Here is an 18,207-nt window from a genome sequence, read left to right on the forward strand (position 1 = left end):
CTATTCTGGGGAATAAAATGCAAATTCCTTTAATGGCTTTACTCATACAGTAGCCTTTCTTACTATCGATTTTTTAAGTCAATTAATACTAAAATTAAACTTTAAGTCCGTGTAAATCACTGTCAGAGTCCTAAATTACTGTAGGAATTGAAAGAAGAACAAAGATCGTTGTGAGCTGCAGTAAGCATCACAAAAGGGGAGAGAGAGAAGTTGGGATTAGAGGAAAAAGAACACTGAGAAGGTACACCTCCTAATGGGCACACTTTCCAAATAAAACCCAGAGGAGTAAAACTCTGATTGTGGCTAAGAGATAAGCTACTGATAGTTCTGGAGGGGGCAGGTTCAGAAAATGCATGGAGAATCTTTGGCTGAAAGAAACTTTGTGCTATTTAGTACTCCTTCAAATGCAAGAAACAGAAACTCAATTTATGTATAACTTCTTGCTCCCAAAACAGAAAACCACAAAAATGGTGGTAGAATGGCCTCAAGAATGACTGGATGCTGCAGCTGAAATGTTGTTATTGTTTATTCCCTACCACCTTCTTCACCCCGCCACATACACATATGCACACCTCGACTCCTCTTGACATGTCAGGCTGGTTGTTCATTACATAAAACCTAAGCCACTTTCTAGTTCTAAGGTTAGGGCCTATAACGTTAAAGCCATACAGCAAGGACTGGTAAGAATTAAAAGTGAAAAGGTAGTAAGTATAGGTTAGATCCAGCCCATGAGAGAATCTGTGTGCCATACTAAGGTGTTTCAGCTTTTAAAGTCAAATCTGGCATAGGCTAAGTTAGAACATCCAAATACTATATGAAAAAATAAGTTAATTTCAAAGTTTCCTGAGCTGTAACTTGCTGGGGATTAGTTTACTGTAGTCGACCCTAATAAGCCATAGGTATGCACCTGATCGAACACAATCCAGTCAGAGAGCTGCTTTAGGGTATTCAGTTTAAAATGTTTACATTTTGACTTCAATACCCAGGGAAATCTTAAAGTCTTCCTCATACCATGCTGAGATGCAGGGTACAACTCTGTAAAATTAGCAGAATACAGATGAGTCCCACACTGAGCTTGTATTTTGCAGTAGAGCAGAAAGGGGATCTGAGCAAATGATTCCGATCAATGGAACTAGATCCATTTAAAGAAGAGATTTAAGTACATAAAACAGAAGGGAAAAAAAAGCAGAATATCTATGAATAGAATTCAGAGGCACCACAGAGTAGAAAGGGGGACTGAGTAATAGAAGAACAAAGGAGGAATGTCTCAATAGACTTTTCAAGTAGATCAAAACAGTGGCATCTACTGAAAAAGCTATAGAAAGAACCCTAAGGTCACAGAGGCAATGAGAATTCATAATGTTTCCTAATTGAATTTAATAGAAATCTACATATAGGAGAAAAAGGAGACACAGAACTTTCTATTTCTGCCAAAATGATAAGTAGAAATAAAAATATACAGCCTCCACTCCACATTCTTACTTTTAGATGGAAGACAGACCTATAATCTGTACTTCCTGCTGAGAAAAAAGAAGGCATGATACAGCACACTCTCTCACTCCTCTCTTTAACCCTCATACTCCAGTATCTAGTTCTCACAAGATGAGCGAAGGAACCCAAGAGCAACTGCAATGCCAACACTCACTTCAGTGGGAAAAACAAGCTTTTCCTTGGAAGCCTAACTTACTGCTTGTGAGTACAGGATGTATATTATATAACCCTGGGCTTTGAAATCAGAACTAGATTCAACTCTTGGTCCCTCCCATATCACAATGACCCTTAGCAAGGTATTTAACCTTTCAAAGTCTCCATTTCCTTGGGAGGGAAGCGGGAGTGGCAGAACTAGGGAAATTGGAACTCAGTTGCCAGAGGTGAGATGCAGATTAGATAAAAATCATTCCTGCAAAGTGCTTGAAGCACAAGCTGTGCTCAGTAGACCCCCATGCTCCGACACAATATCCAATATTCACTGGGCCACAATTGTACAATGGATTTGAGATGGTCTCTGGCTCTGTTCTCTCCTGAAAAAGAAGGGGAGGGCAAGTTGCAGACCTCCAAATCACAGTATGGGCTCAGTGCACAGACCCATGACAGTAGTCCTTATCTTTCATATGTGGAATATATTAAGGACTAATGACGTCAATTCCTAGACCAACATGTTTCCTAGTGATTCCTCTTTTTAAAGGCTTCTACTCCTTTGTTACCACATTCCTAAATGGATCCTCATTACCCACATTCTCCCGAATCCTATTAAGAGTTTTCTTTCTGAGGAATTGCAGGTCTCCAAGTACTCTCCAGTTCAACCCCATCTCCAGTCGGTCATCATGCCTCTCCTGGTTAAAACCTTCAACATTTCACTAAGTAATCATTTTCTCACATTTTTTATCCTTCTTTCCTTCAGCAGTAGACACTCGTCATCCTTTTGGTCCATGAGCAACCAAACCACATTGTTATATATGAAGAATCCTCTGTCATATAATACAGAGCCTATTTTCTATTATAGAAGCTGGTGTGCCAACAGTGACAGTAATAATATCTCAGAGAATTGGTTCTGCAGATAGACTTTGAGCACTGTTTTTGACTGAGCAGTTTCTAAGCAAGGTCTGCTGACTATTCCAAAGACTCAGTGAGCAGGGTGCCTGGCTGGCTCAGTTAGTTAAGTGTCTAACTCTTGGTTTCGGCTCAGGACATGCGTTTGAGCCCCACAGCCAGCTCTGCCCAGGCAGTGTGGGCCTGCTGGGGATTCTCTCTCTCTCTCTCTCTTTCTCTCTCTGCATCTCTCCTACTCTCTCTCTCAAAATAAATAAACTTTAAAAAATACGAAATAAAAAAAGATTCAATGATTCATACTAAATGATCTCCAAAGAGTCATGCTATTGTATAGTCTCCTGCCCTTAAGTTTGGGTAGAACATATGACTTGCTTCTATTGAACAGAATATGGCAAAGGTGATGGATGTCACTTCCCTGATTAGATTATCCTTTGTGACAAAAGTGATGTCATGTCACTCCCGTATATTATAAAAGATTGTCTTATCACACTGGAGCAACAACTCTTCCTTGCTGGCTTTGAAAAGTAGGCTGCCATTTTATAAGAGTGCCTATAAGAGGGTCACATGGCAAAGAAGAGCAAGCTGCCTTTAAGAGCTGTGAGTGGCCCCTGACAACCAGCAAGAAAACAGAGACTTCAGTCCTACAACCACAGGCGATAAATTCTTCCAACAATCTAGGGAAGCCTGGAAGCAGATCTTACCCTAGGTGAACCTCTCACAGGACTGCAGGCTTCACCAACACCTGCTGAGATCCCTGAACACAGGATACAACTGGGCCATCTATGAACTCGTGAGTAATGAAACTGAGATAACAAATGTGTGTTGTTTCAAGCCGCTAAATTTGTGGCAATGTGTCACAAAGCAATAGAAAACAGAGTCAACACAATCGGTATCTTGTAATACATTTATTTAATTCTTAAATTAACTAAAGTTAGTTCAGTGACTTGCTGCCAAATATCTTGAGTGATATCTGTGTGAACCAAATTTTATCCTTCCTTCACTGGCCATGTCAAATTCTACTCATCACAGTTCCATGCAAACTAGACTATTCCACATTAATCTCCTTATCATACATATCTTCTTCAGAAATGGGAAGGAAGTACCATTTCCAACAATCTCAACTCTTCTCAATCTCACCAGCTACATGCTATATTCTCCCTGGTTAGCAAAGAATATTAAAAATGGGTGTTTCCTCTCTTTGAGGCTCTAAACAGAATAATTTCTAGTAAATGGAAAACCACACTTGAATAATCATTTTTTTTTCCAAATTTCGGACTTAAAACATTTTGATAAACTCCTATAAACCAAACATTTAGGGGAAGGACAGTAAATAAATAAACCTAATAAAGTAGAGAGCACCTGATACCATCTGCTTATTAGAAAATGCTCAGAGTGCCTAGGTGGCTCAGTCTGCTGAGCATTTGACTTTGGCTCGGGTCATGATCTCACAGCTCGCAAGTTTGAGCCCCACGTTGGGCTCTACACTGACAGCTTGGGGCCTGGAGCCTGCGTAGGATTCTGTGTCTTCCTCTCTCTCTGCACCCCCCCCCCAACTTTCTGCTTGTGCTTGCTCTCTCGCTCGCTCTCTCTCAAAAATAAATAAACTTAAAAAAAATTTAACAAATAAAATGCTGATAGTATTTTTGTCAAATACAGGAAGCTTGCACAACATTACATATTACTATTGTCTATGAAATTACAATGCTTTCTTCTGTATCCTGGATAAGGTATTCCATTTTTAAATCTAACAATACAATACCATAAGTCTTGGCTGTTACAAATCATGTGGGCAATTACCCTGAAAAATTTTAGTGAGACTTGAAAAAGAGGGAATTTGAAAAAATGAAAAAAAATGTCATGAGTACCTTCTCCACAGAAGAACAAGTTGCTATCCTTTTTTTGTTTTGTTTTGTTTTCAAGTCTGATTTAGCTAGATACGAACAGAAACTGTCTGTCTACATGAACAGAAACAACCAGATAACTGCATAAACCCTCTGTTCACTTAGATTTCGTTAAGTTCAGCCAAAGAAGCAGAGCTAATAAGAGAAGACGGGTGTCCTAACACCCAGAAAAACATGATCTCTAATCGATACTGACTGGCTCTGGAGTGGACGGTCCATTAATGTCCTCTGTCAATATTCCATCTTCTGAAAAATCACATTCTGAGTTCTCTCACCAGTGAGGCTCCTTCAAGCTTGATGACCATACTGATAAAATTCAAAGGAGTTTTGACCATTAAAAGGATGGTATGCAATTGATAAGGCCAGGCCAGTGGGGACAGAGAAATGTGTGGCATACAGACTAACTGCAGGAATGAATACCCCCTCAGAGAGGCGTGTGCTTGTTTTAGCACTAGCTACTGGGATCATGGTTCTCCCCCACCACCAGGCAACAGTAAGGGTCCATTCCCTTATGACCATACTGATAGATATAAAATCTGATCAGTGTATCTACAAAGCTAAGCACTTTAACATCAGGAATGTATAAATTTATGAAAATATCATTTAACATGGCCATGGGAGCAATTTGCTATTATGAACAGAATACAGGAAATATAGATGTCACCATCAGCGACACACTGATTCACTAGTATGTGACCTTAGATCTAACAGTACACCTGCTGCCTTCTTCTGAAAATGAGAACAATATGTCTTCCTACCTACCTCTCAAATGTTTTGAAGAATATCTGAGAAAGGTAAGAGTTGTAATAATAAGATAGGAAACAAGTGTATATTTCTGTGGATGTATGCAATAAAAATTAAGTATGATATCTTTCTTGAAAAGGAAGGACTTCAAACAATAAAAGCCCTCGCCAATTTAAACATTAATATAATTAAATTTAAAACAAAAAAACCCATTGAAGCAAAAATAAAAAGCCACATTTGAACGTAATAAAAAAGGTCCATAACTACAATATTTCACTAATGAGAAGGTACAGATGCTACATACAGAAGGATTTTATGATGTCCATATGTTTCTCAACTGACTCTCCTTGTTAGCTATTTCTCCATATCTCTATTTAAGAATAAACTACACCTTCCCCACTGAGCAGGTGTAAATTGCAGTATAATATGTTGTAATATCTAAACAAATTCAAAATAGAAGCAATTCTAATGAAAAGAAATGAAAGCCACATAACCCTAAAACATCCGTAGATGCTGATATTAATATAAATCTGAGCTTTGTGTATCATTGGAACTAGTTAGACAACGTATCTGATCAGGAATTTAAAATTCCTAAAAACCCAAATATTTTCTAAGTATACCTCAAATATATATGATAATTAATTATTTTTATATAGTGGCAGTAACTTCATAAAGCAACTCTGTCTACCATAATGGGCACAATAATGGTCATAAAACACTCAATCATAAAAGTCTGTTACAGTGCATAAAATTACCTTTTTAATTTCAGAAGGGCAATCATTATTTTTAGGGGATGTCAGTTTAATATGGCAAACTCTCTCTAGCCCAAGAGTGTTTGGTCTGACTTCCCAATGAAGGTGGGCCCAACAGGCTGAATTGCAGAGAGAAAGAAACAGGAAGAATGAGGTTTAAGAGGGGAAAAAAAAAAAAAGGAAAAGAAAAGAAAACACTTCCTTCCTAACCATTAACTGGTACTTAATTTAGAATACGTAATTCCTTCTGCACAATCCTAGGTCCTATGTGCATCTAACTGTGTTCATACTGAATGAAGATGATCAATTCAGGGAAAGAGCTGGGAAAGCATCTCTCCCTCCAGCTGGCAGCCTAATATCAAAGGTCAGACTCAAGATTCCAACTCTACTTGCACCTGTTTGTGACTGAAACATCTATGAAAACATTCACTTTTTCCCCACACAGAAAAGGACATATTCCAAGAAAAATGCTCTCTTTTTGAGATTTGCCTCATTCAAACAAAATGGATGAAAATAAATTACAAGAAAGTTTTAAAAGTAAATTATTTTTCCTTTTGGAAATACAATATTCTTATTAAGTACTTTAAATGTAAATACTTTCCAGAAGGCACATCAGTGATTTGGTCTTTGGGCAATTAAATTAGTGCAAACTGGAAAAGTGGTTTAAAAGGAAAAGGAGAACTAATTATTTGCGGTAAAAAGCAAATATATTAAACAACAAGTTTTCAGTCACAATAATTTCCATAATAAACATCCAAAGTACCAAAAAGTAGTTCAAAAGATATCTTTTCCAAACATGATATTTTAATTGTCCTCAATTACTAACTGCAACCTTTTCTGTGCTGTTATTAATTACAGGATTTAAAAGATTTGCAGCGCATCACAAAATAACATCCAGACCTTTTCAAATGCCAAATTGTTTTCTTTCCAAATAATTGTTTTCTTTAATATAAATTCTCTATGTACTTACTCCCTTTTCCTAGCTTTCAAAGATGCTTGCAAGATTTGAAAACATTGTCTGTACTTTAAATACCTTTAGTTCCTAAATCCTACCCTTTATGAGAAATCTCAACACGCCAAGAGTATTTATTTGTATGAACACTGTTATACACTTTGGGGAAAATAATGTTCACTCTTCACTTCCTTTTCCTGTTGAAGTTCAACTTTTTAAGCCCTTCTTACCTCACTCCCACATTTTGCACATACGCACATACACACATGCACAATATGCGTGCAATGACATATATGTAGATAGCCCATGTCTCACAGATTTCAAAACGTTATAGTTACTTAACCTAAAAGTTCCTTTTAGGAGATAATACACACCTCCTGGCAGGGAAAGCAAACGCGAGAGGTCTTCCGGAAATTAGAGCGTGGGAGACTCACTAGAGAATATCCAATTCCATATCACCTGAACTGGGTCCTCAGCTCCCGGCTGCAGGCCACCTCTCCCGAGTACCGCGCCTCGGATCTGGAGAGCGGCTCAGTCCCCCTCGATCACAACACGAACGCACAGGCCTCTGACACCTCTCACTGCGGACACGAAGGAGATGGCTTCAAAGCCAAACGCTGCCCGCCAGGCACTCAGGGAACGCCCCCCCCCCCCCCAGTTCAGACCCCCCCCCCCCCCCCCCCCCGTCCTCAGCTCCCTCAAGTCCCCACTGTGACACCCTCCAGGCATTTAATTCACCAGTTTACCTTAGGGAGTTTACGATTCACCAATCTCCTTCTACTAGCTGAGAAACTGCTTTATTTCCCATCCCCCAGGCTCCGGAACTTTTCTTAAAACCCAGAATTCTGATTTCTGATGTGTAGTCTTGGAACTGAAGTCCCCCCACGAAACATCAAAGGTACCCCAAGTATTGCTCCCTTCAAGCAACACGTTGGCAGTACAAACTTTTCATTCATAACTCGGCTCCAGCATAAACTGAGTGTGTGTGTGTGTGTATGTGTGTGTGTGTTGGGGGGCGAGGAGGAGGGTGTCATGCCACCGACCCCTCGCCCGGGGTTCAGTAGCCAGTGTCTTTTTGCCTTGCAAAAAAGATCACCTGGCACTGAACTTATGACAAAGGTTCCCTTCAACCCACCACAGCCTCCCGGTTTCGAGGTGCAAGGCAAGCTGTGTCGGGGTCTGGACGGGGATGCTGTTAACCTGGGGAATCCGAGCAGGGAATATAGCGGTACATCCGGGGGACGCTTGGCCCCCAATTCCCAGGGCTTCCCCGGGCACCAGCCGGGGACCGGGCTGTGGTGCCACTCACCTCCGCCCGCTCCTGCTGAGGCTGTCGCGCCCTCCTTCGCCCCGCGTCGGCGACCCTCTAACTTCTCCCCCTTCCCCAAACAGCCATGTTTCGCGGAGAAGAGAATGGCGAGACAGAAGCGAAGGGGGGGGATTGAAAGTTGACTCGGGGACCGCCGCCGCTCCGCCAGCAGGGACTTACCGGCCGCGACAGGCGCCTGAGGAGGAGACCGCGGCGAGGGCGGCGGGCGCGGCGGGGCCGGCTCGGTGCGCGCTGCGCGATGTGCGGGACGCGCCGCCGCCGCGGCCGCCGCGCGGGGGGGCGGGGGGAGCTCGGGAGGGCGGTGCGCGCGGCTGCGAGCTGCGAGCTGCGAGCTGCAAGCTGAGCGGGTGGCGGCGCGCGGAGGATTTACTAAAAATAGCAACTCTTTGGGAAGAAGGGGGGGCGGAGGTGGGAGGGAGACGGAGAGGCCAGGCCCGGAGCCCCTGCGCGGCCGGGGCTGGGCGGGGCCGGGTGGGACGGGGAGGCAGCGCCCTCGGCGGGAGCGCGGGCCCAGGCGCAGGAGACCCGCAGGCCCGGGACCCACGAGCCGGGCGAAACGAGGATTGCGGGAAAACCTGGGCGCGCGGCCGAGGCGCGGGGAAGGACGCGCGGGAGGCAGCAGGACCCAGAGAGCCGCCTAGGGCGGAGTGGAGGAGAGAGCTCGGGGCTGGACCAGCGATTCCTCTCTTGGGAAGGACCGGGTGCCTGAGAGGACTTGGGTTTCCGAAGCGAAACACGCCCACGCGAGGCGCAAGGTGAAGGTCTGGCGACCCTAGGCTGCCCGGGGCCGCGACCGAGGACGGTGCGGGAAGGAGCCCGGCGGCCTCGGTGCCCGTGCTAGCTCGGGGAGCCGCGGCCCCTCAGGTGCGCCTCGCAGAACCCGCGGGTCCACAGCTCCGCCGCTTCTTTTTGAGGGAAGGGAGCGTTTTGGGGCGGTACCTGAAGCGTCCCCACAGACGATTGCAGCTTAAAGAATCATTCAAGGGAATTTTAAAAGAAAACGCTACATTTGCGGGGGGGGGGGGCTGTGTGGATAAAAACGAATGGGAAATGGGAGGAAATATGGTGATTGCTATGGGAAACATGATTTAGTTTGTGGCGTTTCAAGGCTGACCAGAGAGCAGCATCTGCTCTAAGACCAACCCTGAGGGAGGAGAGGCAGGGTTAGTAGGTTCGAAAATTGACGAGGTGATCCCCTTCAGTGATTAGTATTTTTACTTTGGAAACCTTGGTTTGGGGGGGGGGGGTGAGGTCCTGCTATAACTTAGTATATACTAGTATCACTTAAACCTATAGAATCCTTTCAACAGAGTAGAACACTGAAAGATGTTTTCAAAAACTGTAAGCCTACACATACTTACCTATTGCTAGCTAACATTTAATCTTTCAAAGAGGCTAATTTTGTGGTGTATATAATGTGACTCTCCAACGACTTAAAGCTAGTGTATCTGCATGTACATTTCTGTTTTCCTCTAAGGCAGCTAAAACATTACTGGTTCATAGATTATACGAATATAAAGAATACAAGAGACACTTAACCTAGTGCCCTCCTTTTCAGAGAAGAAAGAGAACAGGGATCCAGAGGAGTGTTGTGATTTGGCCAAGGTCTCACAGTTAGTGGCCAGTGGGTGGGTTTAGTTTAAATACTAGTATTAAAACTGAACTGTCCATGGAAAAAGACCAGGATAACTCAGAGAAAGCAGTCTGGTGTCTAATTTAAAATAGTTAAGCATTGGATCACCTGGGTGGCTCCGTCAGCAGAGCTTCTGACTCCTGATTTCGACTGAGGTCATGATCCCAGGGTCGTGGGATGGAGCCCCACCCTTGGCCTTCGGCTAAGGGTGAATCCTGCTTAAGATTCTCTCTCTCTGTCTCTCTGCCCCAGTGCCCTACTCTCTCACTCTGTCTCTCTGAAATAAGATTTTAAAGAAGTGAGACAATATTATTTTTAAAAAATAAAATAGCTCAGCATTTATAGTAGAATGAAGGCATGCTGTGGTTAGATTTAAACCTCACTTTGCTCTAATGAGGAATTCATAGTACAGGGGTGGTCAGCTAGCTTTAAATAAAAAAGTTAGCAGGTTCCTCGACTTTCATCTACGCTAGAGATTCTGTTCAGCAAGATGAATCTTGATAATGGGATCTCATTAGTGAAATGGGTTGTGTTGACTGTTGACTAAAATATTTTAGAGAAACTTCTTATTCACATTTCCAGGGACCTTTAACCCTTTACCTTCCAAGATAGAGTCCTTTCTGAAATGGTCTAGTGTCCAGACTTTTTTTTATTTTTTTTTTTTTGATGATGATGATTGTGTTTAGCCAATACTGACTCAAAGGAAATCATCCTTCTCAAGAAGACCTTTCACATGAAGTGTCTGTTGAAACACACAACAACACACACACACACACAATACCTTTTTGAAGCATACAAAAAAAGACAAATTGCTAGAATTTCACCAGATGTTTGTGTAATAAAGGTATTTATGGCAGAATTTGAACTAAAACTCATTTCCCCCTGTTAGGGAGGTGGTACAGAGCATAGGTGACATTCACCATGTCTAATTTTTTCTATCACATCAAAGTCATTTGACAACAGCGAGCTGAATTGCTCATCATTCTCTTAGATATTTGAATGATAACTTTAAGGCACTTGCTTGGTGCTACTGGAGATTCAAATAATTTAAGATAAAGTTTTATAAGAAAGGTTAGTTTCTTTTAGGACTCCTGATGGGACTCCCACAGTTTTCTGTTCAAACCTAGCATTTATGATGCAGCATTACAATTGTTTTCTGGTTTTAGGCTCTCCTCAACACAGAGGACAGATAACTTTATTCATGATTTTGTATTTTTAAGACTTTTTTAGAGCAGTTTTAGATTTATAGAGAAACTGAGAAGCTATATAGAGTTTCCAAATATCCCCCCATGTACACACATAATTTCCCATTATTAACATCTTGACAGTAGTATCGTACATTTGTTACATATGGTGGATTAATATCGAGATATTATTAACTGTGGAGTCCATAGTTTTTTCAAATTTACTTAGTTTTTACCTAATGTCCTTTTTCTATTTCAGGATCCCATGTAGGGATCCCACATTGTATTTAGCAATCATGTCTCCTTAGGCTCTTCTTGGCTGTGATAGTTTCTCAGACTTTCCTTATCTTTGATGACCATGACAGTTTGGAGGAGTGATGATGAGCTATGTTGCAGGATGCCCCTCTAGCGGAATTTATCCAGTGTTTTTCTCATGTTCAGACTTGTATTATGGGTATTGGGAGGAAAATCACACAGGTAAAATGCCACTTTTAGTGCATCTTATCAAGGGTACATACTAGCAACATGATCTATCGCTACTGATGCTGACCTGACTAAGATAGTGTTTGTCAGATTTCTCCACCATAATTGTTTCTCAGCTTCCTGTACTGTATTCTTTGGAAGGAAGCCACTATACACAGTCCACACTTTAAAAGTAATTCAAGAGGAACCTGGGTGACTTAGTTGGTTACACGTCTGACTTGAGCTGAGGTCATGATCTCATGGTTCGCAATGAACCACATCAGGCTCTGTGCTGAAAGCTCAGAGTCTGGAGCCTGCTTCCAATTCTGTGTCTCCCTCTCTCACTGCCCCTCCCCTGCTCTCATTCTCTCTCTCTCTCTCAAAAATAAACATTAAAACAATTTTTAAAAAATAAAAATTTTAAAATTTGTCATTTAAAATAAAATTATATTTATTTTATTACAATAATTTAATAGGGATTCCTGGGTGGCTCAGTTCATTAAGCATCTGACTTCAGCTCAGGTCTTAATCTGGCTTCTGAGTTCCGGCCCTGCATCTGGCTCTCTTCTGTCAGCATGGAACCAGCGTTGGAGCCTCTGTTCCCCTCTCTCTCTGCCCCTGCCCTACTTGTGCTCGCTCTCTCTCTCTCTCTAAAATAAGTAAAATATCTACAAATAAATAATTAATAAAAGTAACTTTAATAACCTATAATATTGTATGTAAACTACATATGTGTGTATGTACATATGTATTTAATTTACATTATTCATTTGGAATTCTGGTGCATTCATTTACACTTTTTTCTCCAAGGATCAGCATAGTGACCTCACCATAGCAGGATTTTATGGATTGCAAAACTAGATTTGAGCAAACTTTTTTCCTCTAAGAAACCTGGTAAAACTTCTGCATATTAGCAGAAAAAAAATGCCTCATGCTAAACCTCAAAAATTTTTTTAATGTGAGGTAGAGGAGGGAAGATAAATCAGGTGTTTATAGTGGTGGTGACAGCAGATATTCATAGTTTCTTTAAAGGGAAAAGCATTGCATAAATTTCATTATTGTTTGAAATGTTTGTGTCACCCCTTGGGACCCAAACCTCCCACTTCACGATACCAGCTTAGCCATATGACTTACACTGCCCAATAAAATGGCAGCAGAAGTGATGTGTTCCATTTCCAAGCAGAGTCTTTAACAGCCTTCCTGGGGTTACTTCATTCCTCTTTGCCTTCAGCCACAAGTTAGAAATTTTCCAGATGAAGATAGCCGCTTCAAGAAATGAAGGCCATCTCCAAGTGATGGAGGACATAAACACAAATAAGAAATGAACTGCTGAGATTTGGTGATTTGTTACCATACCTTCACCTAACTTATTCATTCTAATTGCAAATTCCCTTTTGGGTTCCTAAATTTGGGTCACCAAATGCTGTTCTTGATTCAGTTCTCATCAGTGATCTCCTTTGGGGTACAGCATTTTAGGACCTGTGTTTACTTATAACACAAATGTGTTTTAAAATGGTTTTCTGTCATGTTTAAAATTAACATTTTTTATGCATAAAAAATCTCATGCTTTGTTATGACATTGTCAACAAAATTAATTGAACACCCACTGTGTGCAGAATAGGAGAGCAGCTACTATAAATTTTTTCTGTATGTTAATTTTTTTCTGTATGCCTTTTAATTTTTTGTTTATATACTTATTTTTTTAAGTTTTGTTTGCCACTGCTCATTTCAAGGGCACTCCTTAACCCCCATCACCTATTTATCCCCTTACCGCATCCACTTCCTTCTAGCAACCATCAGTTTGTTCTCTATAGTTAAGAGTCTGTTTCTTGGTTCTCTCTTTTTTTTTCCTTTGCTCATTTGTTTCTTAAATTGAACATGTGAATGAAAGTATATGGCATTTATCTTTCTCTGACTGATTTATTTCACTTAGCATAATATCCTCTAGCTCCATCCATACCATTGCAAATGGCAGGATTTCATTATTTTTGATGGCTAAGTAGTATTCCACCATATATAGACCACATCTTCTTTATCCATTCATCAAGTGATGGGCACTTGGACTGTTTACATAATTTGGCTATTGTAGACAATGCTGCAATAAATATTGGGGTGCATGTAATCCCTTTGAATTAGTATTTTTGTATTTTTTGGGTAGGTACCTAGTAGTGTAATTGCTGGATTGTAGGAAGTTCTGTTTTTAACTTTTTGAGGAACCTCCATACTGTTTTCCAAAGTAGCTGCACCAGTTTGCACACCCACCAACAGTGCAAGAAGGTTCCTCTTTCTCTACATCCTCACCAAAGGGCGATGCCATTTTAAAAAGTAAAGATATGTATTTACAGGGAAGGGATAAAGAAATTTAGCTAGAAGAATATACCATCAGAGGTATAAATAAAACTTAAGCTCCAGGGACTCTCATATGCACAGGTACCTTTTAAGGCCCTGTATTCATAATTTTGTATTATTATACTTGAAAGGGCTCCAAATATGTATATGCTTTATACCCCACCAAACCTGGCTCTTTCCCTGTTTACTACAAGATAAGAAAAGGTGAAAGCAAAGAGCTATGCACCCCTAAAACTTACAGGTAATACTCCCATAATCTGTTTATCTGACCTCCCAGGGAGAGTTCCATGCAAAGTGGTACTGAAGTTTGGGTTCCTCAGTCATGTTTAAAACTGAATCTGCATATACATCTATAATAAGAGGAGAGTATATTTAGTGTCAGGTACAGCCTAGAAACTACCCAATCTGCAAGGCCAATGTCTGTATACACACCATAGCACCTTCCCATCATGTGGCTTTCATTTTGTTTGTTACCAGAAAAATCACTGAGTACATTATTAGTCCTCTCCACAAAAGTTCTAGTCTTCACTGAGATTTTTTTTCTTGGAAGTCATTTCATTTTGAAAATAATTTTTCTCATGGTTACTGATAATACTTCCTCAGGAAATTTAAGTGACTATTTCATTCTCAATTAATTTTGTCCATTTCTAGGTCTGCAACAATGGATATTGTATTGTTCATCATCTGTTCAGGAATTCCCCATTGAAGGGAGAGGTCTGTGCAGTAATAGAGGTTGTAATGTGACCTATTAAGGATTTCTTTCCCTTGCTAAATTTTGAATGGAATCTGGATGAATATACTGCGTCTATTTTTAATAATTCTTTTCTTATGCAAAAATGTGTGGGTCATAGTGAGGTTTAATCACAACCCATTGCTCATTTATGAAATACTCTGAACTGCAATTAGTCAGATGCAAATGTGAAGGGCTGTTACCATGTGCACATTAGCAGACTGTCAAACCAAGTTTTTGAATTATGAAACAATCAAAGAAAAACCTTTGCTTTATATACTTTCACAGTGAGTTTCTTTTAAAAGAAGAGCTTTCATATTCATTTTTGTAAGTATTTCATATTAAGATACCTCAAATCTATAGTTAATCAGCTTACGTTGAAAGAAAAAGATTTAAAAATCTAGATGTATTATTTATTGGTATATGCTATATTCATACATAAAATTGGTAGGTAAAGTCCTTATTAGAAAATAATTCTTTGGGGCACCTGGGTGGCTCAGTTGGTTGAGTATCTGATGTCGGCTCAGGTCATGAACTCACCATTGGTGGATTCGAATCGCATGTTGGACTCGTGCTGACATCTCAGAGCCTGGAGCCTGCTTTGGATTCTGTATCTCCCTCTCTCTCTCGGCCCCTCCCCTGTTCACGCTCTGTCTCTCTCTCAAAAATAAATAAACATTAAAAAAAAACTAGTTCTTAACTTATAAAAGTTTTGTGCTTTTTAAGTTAGAAGAAGAACACAAACAAATTAATGCTATTTGTGGGTTAATTTTCAATATGCTTGAAGTAATCATTAAGTTATATTTCAGCTCTAATATAATGTTACCTTATGATCTGAAAGCATAAAGCTCATGTTGCCTTTTGAACTTAGCATGTTCACCCATCTGGATACTGTTGTTTGCCATAAGAATAAACCTATACAAATTTTAGGATGCCTTTTTAAGGGAATCTATTTTGAGTCCCTCCAAGAATTAAGGTTTGCTTTCAGCTCTGGAAAATATGAAAAAACAGTGGATTGAGCAAACTAAAAGTTTTATTTATTTATTTGTTAACACTGTAAGAATCTGAAGATAGGAACCTGCTGGTATTGGTTTGGTAGCTCAAGAACAGAAAGGCAAGTTTTTGTGATTTGTCAGGGCCTTTTCCCCTATTGCCACAAAATGTCTGGCATCAGTTCCAGCAATCAAATATACTTTCCAGAGGGTAATGAAAGGGGAGATATAGAAAGGATAACACATTTATCAAGAAAAGCAGAGACTTTCCCAGCAGTCCTAAACAGTCTTCCACTTAGTTCTCCTTGAACACAGCTTTGTCACATCATCAACTCTGTCTGCAAGAGAAGCTGGGATAACAAATTTTATATCGTATTTATTTATTATTGTGTACTTTTCCAGCTTCTATACTAGAGAAAGACAAGGGGAAAAGAGTTTGAATGGGTGAAGGAATCAACCTATAATTTCTGCCATACCCCCAACATTCAGTTTCAAAAATATTGGCATTGACTTTCCCAGAAAATGTTCATTATTCAATATCTTTAAAAAGAATGTGTTTAATGTTGCTCTTGATCTCAGGCTCATGAGTTTGAGCCCCACGTTGGGCATAGAACTTTAAAATAAATAAATGAAATAAGTAAAATTTAAAGAACGTGCTTCATTATAGAACTTCGTAAAGTTTCATATATTCACTATCATGATTTTAGCAATCACATCTAATCCAATTCAATATTATGAATGAGGAAACTGAGAACCAGAAGTTTTAAGTAAACTAGCCCAAGACCACAATAGGTCCTAATTAGTCCAGATTTAGAGCCCTCTCTGATCTAATACATACCTTTTATATCAGTGTCCTCCCCCCAGGGTAGCTAACCTCTGCCTACTCTGCCTTTTCTGTTTAAGTACTAAAAAGAGAGAGACTGAGAGAGGAAAAATAAGAAAAAAGAAAAGGAAAGTACACCTACCATCCTCTAACTTACTCTCTTCCTCTGAGCCAAACTTCATACATGGTAGCATAAATTGTAAAAAGTTTTCCAATACATTTGATATTACTTGGATTAGGATTTAAAGTCAGTTTTACATTATAACTGTCCTTTCCTGGCTTCTCATCCTAAATCTTTTACTGTTAACTTTGCAGTTGCTATTTCAGAGTGTTAAGAACATTAGAATGTCCCTTCCTTTGCTAAAGACAATTGTGATTTCCTGTAAAGGAGTACCTTTTCTTTTCTGTAGTTCCTTATGGCTGCCTAAGAAGACAGGATACATCCATAAAATAGCCTAAAGAAAATTCAAATTTAGAAGAAGATTAATTTGTGTAATGATTATTAACAAAAAAACTATTTGTTTTACAATACTTTTGATCATGGAAAGCTATAATCATATACTATTAAATAAAATTGGAACATGTAGGGGAATTTTTCTTAAAATTTATGAAGTGTTTAAAAAGCTTAATCTCTGGATTTTATTACATAATGAGCTCTTCTAGGGACTTCTAAATTCATAATTTTTATTTTCATGCAATTCAGGAACACATAGAAAGCATTAAGTAGATTAATTCCCATTATTGCCACTCTCTTTTTTAATGATTTGTGGTAATATGGATCTACATTTGAAATACGTAAGCATTATTTCTTCTAAGAAAAGAATAGGAATTAACAGTTTTTAATTTACCTGTCATTGGCAGAAAGTTCTTTAAAAACACTAATATTTTATAATTAGATGTTCATAAATTACCATGTTACTCAGAAAAGTATCAAGATAAACAGCAATGGTAGAACACCGCAGAGGATAACATAGACTTGTGTTAAGGGTGGTAGTGCTCAGAGGTCAAGTCTTTTCCTGGGCAAATGATCTATGAGACCATAGAACATATATTTTACTCCATAAAAGGAAACATAAACAAAGACCTCACATATAAAAGACAGCAAACAAGTAACAGTTTGACACTGAATTCTGATGGCATGAGGAATGTATAAGCTTTTTTTACATTATGCACAAACAATCCTCTAAATCGCAAAGGTTTATTTCATGCTCATGAAACTGATCCTTGTACATTCAGCTACAAGTCTCCTCCATGAAGTGTCTATTTAAGGCCTCAACATATAGAGCACAGTTGTCTTGAAAGTACATTATCTTGGCTTAGAGCAAAGCTATAGTGGTCTTGTGCGATGCTCTAAAAACTTCCCCTTGAAAGTTGTATTTGTCAGTTTTCCTCATGTTTCATTAGCAAAAGCAAGTTACTTACCCAAGTCTAACTTCAGTGATGTGGGAAGTATAATCCTCTCACAGTGAGGAGCCACAATAGTATTGGTAATAATATAATAATAATATTTGGAGTAACTGGGTGGCTCAGTCGGTTAAGCATGCAACTTCGGCTCAGGTCATACAACTTCTGCTCACCCTCTGTTTCTCTCTCTCTTTTTTAAAAATAAAAATTAAAATAATAATATTAATTTATTTATTTAGGATCATCTAAACACTAGGCACTAGACTAGGTGCTAGTACATAGATTATCCCTTTTCATTTTTATAACAACCCTACAATTTGGGTACTAGTAATTGTTACTTTAAGAAGAGGAAATTGAGACAGAGTAAAATTAATTAATGCTAAAAATCCCACAACTAGCAA

General features: G+C 39.6%; 1 long non-coding RNA gene across 1 annotated transcript; it reads right to left on the bottom strand.

Annotated features, from left to right (window-relative positions):
- Positions 1 to 15,649: 15,649 nt before the first annotated feature.
- Positions 15,650 to 17,918, bottom strand: LOC120225221. The gene is made up of 3 exons (XR_005526768.1): positions 17,825 to 17,918; positions 16,797 to 16,857; positions 15,650 to 15,929 (listed from the first exon to the last, which is right to left on the bottom strand). It is a non-coding gene; the product is annotated as an uncharacterized LOC120225221 (long non-coding RNA).
- Between the last annotated feature and the right edge of the window lie 289 nt (positions 17,919 to 18,207).

The sequence above is a fragment of the Hyaena hyaena genome, unplaced genomic scaffold, assembly GCF_003009895.1.
Source record: "Hyaena hyaena isolate Hyena2069 unplaced genomic scaffold, ASM300989v1 scaffold_1360, whole genome shotgun sequence".
Lineage (NCBI taxonomy): Eukaryota > Metazoa > Chordata > Mammalia > Carnivora > Hyaenidae > Hyaena > Hyaena hyaena.